The following is a 5,920-nucleotide window of genomic DNA, read 5'->3' on the forward strand; positions in this document are numbered from 1 at the left end:
TTCGTTTGAGGTCTGTTGGGGTAGCCAACTGTGACAAAGCTCAGATTTTAGCCAGATTAGCTTCAATACCTCTACTGGAGACAATGAAACCCAGGAGCTTTCCGGCTGGTACGCCGAAAACGCATTTTTCCGGATTGAGCTTGATGTCGTATGTTCGGAGGTTGTCCAATGTGAGCCTCAAGTCGTCTATCAAAGAGTCGACCTGTTTGGTTTTGATGACCACATCGTCTACGTATGCCTCTACTGTTTTGCCGATTTGTTTCTCCAGACATGTCTGAATCATGCGCTGATATGTTGCGCCGGCGTTTTTGAGCCCGAAAGGCATTGTGTTAAAACAGAAGGGACCATATGGTGTGATGAATGCCGTTGCGGCTTGGTCGGACTCCGCCATCTTGATTTGGTGGTAACCGGAGTATGCGTCGAGGAAACACAATGACTCGTGTCCTCCGGTAGCATCAATAATTTGATCGATGCGGGGGAGGGGGAAGGGATCCTTTGGGCAAGCTTTATTGAGGTCCTTGAAATCGACACAAAGGCGCCAGGATTTATCCTTCTTTGGTACCATCACCAGGTTTGCTAGCCAGTCCGGGTTTTTTATTTCTCTGATGAATCCGGCCTCCGATAACTTGGCTAGTTCCTCTCCCATGGCCTGTCTCTTAGGTTCGGAGAAACACCGAAGAGCTTGCTTGACCGGCTTGAATCCCTTTAGGATATTGAGGCTATGCTCGGCTAGCCTACGTGGGATTCCTGGCATGTCTGAGGGATGCCAGGAGAATATGTCCCAATTCTCGCGCAGGAACTCTCGTAGTGCGGCGTCCACGGTGGGGTTTAACTGTGCCCCGATGGAGGCTGTTTTTGCAGGGTTCGTTGGGTGGACTTGGAATTTGACTATTTCATCCGCTGGTTTAAAAGAGGTGGACTTGGATCTCTTGCCGCGGCCCTTGAGAGCGCAAAGAATGCCAAGGCCGAAGCCCAAAAGGCCCTCCAGGAGATTGATGCGATGAAGAAGATTGCGGCGGGTAAGGCATTCTATATGCAAAGCAAGCATGTGAAAGTAAATTACATGTTACTTACCCGAATGCGGAGCTCTCCAGGAGCATTCGCAGATTTGCCCCGCAGCATGTCGGATGCCGCACAGTTTTACCAGGCCGAGGAGGGAAGCTCAACGGAGAAGCTGTTCTGGTCTCAGTATACTGGGACCGAATATCCGATGCCTCTGAGCGGCCAGCTGAAGCAGCTGGTCGAGCTGCACAAGGCGGCCGAACAGGCCATGAAGGGCTTTATAGTCCGGATGTGGCCTAGCGACGCCCTTCCCAACAGCTACTTCGGCCTGGTGAGGCGGCTTGTGGATGCCTGCCCACGGCTGGAAGTCATCAAGCGGTCCGTCTGCATCGAAGGTGTACGCCGGGCTTTCGCCCGTGTGAAGGTGCAATGGGCCAAGATGGACGCCGTGAACCTGATCAAGGAAGGGCCGCCGGAGGGCAAGGAGCATCGCCACCCCGAGATGTACTATGAGGGTGTCCTGAAGGGTGCCCGTCTCGTAGCGGACGAGTGTAAGAAAGATATAATATTTGAGTGGACTCGCTCGTGTAATCCTGTATTCATGAAAACTTGTTCATATGCGCGATGTAACGCTTGTTTGAATTTAAAATATTACCTTCTATTCGGCTGTTTATCAGATCTGAGAGATGGCTAGTCGTCGGCTTCTGCCCGCATGCCACGAGTGCTGGGGTGTTCGGGATAAACCTGAGCACTCTTGTTCCTATTTTTGGGTCCTTCGAGGGAGGTGCTCAGCACAACGAACAAGGCAATCGGACTATAATGCGTTATCACTCTCACTTAGCCATAGAATTCTATAATTTTAAATTTTGGCGAAGCCCCTAGTATTCGGAAGGCCGAATCTGGGGCACGATACATGTCTTAAGCCGGACAGGGCCGACTCCTCGCTCTAAGCGGCATAAGTCTTTAAGGACTCGAAAACCTCTCGAACAGCGACCAGTCTCTCGCCTTATCATGACAGTCAGTTTTAGCTTTCTCTATTGAGGTTCTTAGCCCAGCAGAACCGGGGCACAATCGCAGTAGTTCTCCAAGTGCTACCTTAGCCGCTATAGCAGAACGTAAGGTACCAAAACATGGGAGCCGGGCAAACCCAACTATTGACCCAAGACATGATTCGGAGCTGATGCATATAATGCTATAAGTTCGGGGTGCCGCACTGTCGAAAGTGTTCGGACTTCTCACGCCGTATTGTGGGGTATGCTTAAGCCCCTAGCGTATTGGCCGTACCAGAGTGTACGGGTGCTGGATGTCATGAATGAACATATATATATATATATATAAGAAGAATGCAATAAAAGCCTTAATGCAATGCATTGTTTATTAAAAAACGTGCGTTAGAGCAGAATGATACAGGTAGTGTGATAAGCAAAAAGTAGGACTATGTCCCCTCCAAGGGCAAGCTGAGGAATAATATTAAAGCAAGTATTTCACTCATTATCGTAATCCACCTGGAAGTTCCGTGGTGTGATGTAGCTTTCTGCCTCCTTGGTTGCTGCATCATGTGTTCAGCAATCATGCTGCCGGACAGGGTTTCCAGAGATTAATGTCCTGAAAGAGAGAAAAATAACAAAGCGGGAAGCCCCTAGTGCAGTTTAAGCCATGTCTTGGGGCGTGCCGTAGTCGTGCCCCCTTTCCTGCCTATGCCCATGTCATTTTTAATGCGTAATTATGTACACATGGCAGGGGTTTCGCTGTTTGGCTGGGACCGGGGTGGGGGCCGCATTGCTATGCGAGCTCGGAACATGCCAGGCGATCCTGTTGCCGATTACTCCGGGCGTGCTTGAAGGTGTCCTGGTCCTTAAACGCCGAACTAGTGGATTGCCTTAAGAGGCTGCTTTGCGCTTCCACTGCGAGGGCCACAGTGTGCTCCTCCGTTCAGATAGAGCGCGCTGTGTTTCCATTAACTGTAATGACCCCCCGAGGTCCTGGCATCTTGAGCTTGAGGTATGCATAATGCGGTACCACATTGAATCTCGCAAATGCGGTTCGCCCGAGCAGTGCATGATAACCACTGAGGAACGGGACTATATCAAAGATTAACTCTTCGCTTCGGAAGTTATCCGGGGATCCGAAGACCACTTCCAGTATGACTGAGCCTGTGCAATGGGCCTCTACACCTGGTATGATGCCTTTAAAGGTTGTTTTTGTGGGTTCGATCCTTGAGGGGTCTATACCCATTTTGTGCAGTGTGTCCTGATAAAGCAGGTTCAGGCTGCTGCCACCATCCATAAGGACTCGAGTGAGGTGAAATCCGTTAATGATTGGCTCTAGGACTAGTGCGGCAAATCCGCCATGACGGATACTAGTGGGGTGGTCCCTGCAATCGAAGGTGATCGGACAGGAGGACCATGGGTTGAACTTTGGGGCGACTGGCTCCAACGCATACACGTCCCTGAGTGCACGCTTCCGCTCCCTCTTGGGGATGTGGGTTGCATATATCATGTTCACCGTCCGCCCTTGTGGGGGGAACCTCTTCTGTCCTCCGGTGTTCGGCTGCCAAGGCTCTTCCTCGTCATCGCTATGTGGCCCCTTATCTTTGTTTTCTGCAATTAACTTGCCGGCCTGCTTGAACACCCAACAATCCCTGTTGGTGTGGTTGGCTGGCTTGTCTGGGGTGCCGTGTATTTGATACGAGCGATCGAGTATACGGTCCAAACTGGACGGGCCCGGAGTGCTTCGTTTGAATGGCTTTTTCCGCTGACCGGGTTTAGATCCTTTGAATCCGGCATTGCCTGCCGTATCCTCAGTATTATCGCTGTTAATGCAGCACTTATGTTTGTTGCGACATGACCTGCTATTACCGTCCTTGGTATCAGTAGTACCATCTTTCTTTGATATGTTATTACTGCGAACCAGCCAGCTGTCTTCTCCTGCACAAAAGCGGGTCATGAGTGTCGTGAGGGCTGCCATAGATTTCGGCTTTTCCTGACCAAGGTGCCGGGCTAGCCACTCGTCGCGGATGTTGTGCTTGAAAGCTGCTAGGGCCTCTGCATCCGGACAGTCCACGATTTGATTTTTCTTTGTTAGGAACCGTGTCCAGAATTGCCTGGCCGATTCCTGTGGCTGCTGAATTATGGCTCAAGTCATCGGCATCTGGTGGTCGCACATAAGTGCCCTGAAAGTTGTTGAGGAATCCGGCTTCCAGATCTTCCCAACAGCCAATGGATTCTGCTGGCAGGCTATTTAGCCAATGCTGAGCTGGTCCTTTTAGTTTGAGTGGGAAGTATTTAATGGCGTGTAGATCATCACCGCGTGCCATGTGGATATGCAGGAGGAAATCCTCGATCCATACCGCATGATCTGTTGTGCCGTCGTATGATTCTATATTTACGGGTTTGAAACCCTCTGGGATTTGATGATCCATTACTTCGTCTGTGAAGCATAAGGAGTGTGCGGCGCCTCTGTACTGGGCTATATCGCGACGCAGCTCCAATGAGTCTTGCCCGCTGTGCTCGACCCGGCCGGATTTACTTTTACTGTATCCGGCGTGACGATTATCGTGTCGCGTAGTGGCGCGCCCCCGCGATCCGTAGATCTATCTTGCGTGTTTTGCTTTGTCCTCCAATACATCTCGCAGGTCTGGCGTATTTCCCCATGCCTTTTTATTTGAATGGCGTCGGGGTGCAGGTTGAGCTTTTGGCTGGAATGCCTCTCTGTCGCGGCCACGAGGTGGCCAGTCAGTCGCGTCATACGCTTCTTCCTCTAGTCGGGGTAGCAACCTGCATTTTGGGTAACTCTTGGAGGGGCGTTCGATTTTATATTCCTCGGCCGCCAGGACTTTAGTCCATCTGCCAGCTAGCAGATCTTGATCAGCTTGAAGCTGCTGCTGCTTTTTATGAAGGCTATTTGCTGTGGCTATAAGCTGGCGCTTGAAGCGCTCTTGTTCGACGGGATCCTCTGGCACGACGAATTTGTCATCGTCGAGGCTTGCCTCATCTTTGGAGGGAGCCCTGTAATTATCATCCTCCTCATCTGCCGCTCTCTCAGGAGGGCTGGCCTCTCCATCCTCCTGCCCTAAATCGTGCTGGAGGGGATTATTGCCATCTTCGGCATTATCTGGAGTGCTATTATCTCCTGTGCCGGTATCACCACTTTTTCTTTGGCAGGATTTAGAGCGGCGCCGCTGACGTCGATGCTTGGGTTGCTTCTTGGAGGTGTCATCCTCCGCTGTCTCATCGCCATTGCCTTCTTTGGGTGTGTCCACCATGTATATATAGTATGATGAGGTGGCTGTCCAGTGCCCTATGGGCAGTGGTTCCTCTTCGTCTCCCGCATCGTCGTCCATACCGTCGATGTCTTCGGAGTCGAAGTCAAGCGTGTCGGTTAAGTCGTCGACAGTGGCTACTAAGTGGGTGGTGGGTGGGCAGCGAATTTCTTCGTCATCCGCATCCCAATCCTGCCGGACATAGTTCGGCCAGGATCCTCCTGACAAGGAGAGATACCTTAATGAGTTCAGTATGTCGCCAAAGGGCGAGTGCTGAAAAATATCCGCGGAGGTAAACTCCATGATCGGCGCCCAATCGGATTCGCTAGGAACGGGCGCAGGCGGTTCGGAGTCCGTGGCCGGAGAAGGATCCGACAGTTTGACAACACGGCTCTCGTGCAGGGTAAGGTCGATGTTTGGCTCGATCGCCGCTGAGGATAAGGCCTCCGTGGCGGGGTCCATCCACCCGTCCATGGACGGCGCAACTGGCTCCGAATTGAGGGTCGGAGCGGCTGCCGGTGCGATCTCCTGAACACTGTCCGATGGTAGAGCTAAATCGTACTCATCGTGACCGTGTGACGCACAAGGCAGGGGTTCGAATCCGTCGAAGATCAAGTCTCCGCGGATATCGGCCGTGTAGTTTAAGCTTCCAAACCT

The sequence above is a fragment of the Triticum urartu genome, chromosome 2 (genome assembly GCF_003073215.2).
Source record: "Triticum urartu cultivar G1812 chromosome 2, Tu2.1, whole genome shotgun sequence".
NCBI classification, from domain to species: Eukaryota; Viridiplantae; Streptophyta; class Magnoliopsida; order Poales; family Poaceae; genus Triticum; species Triticum urartu.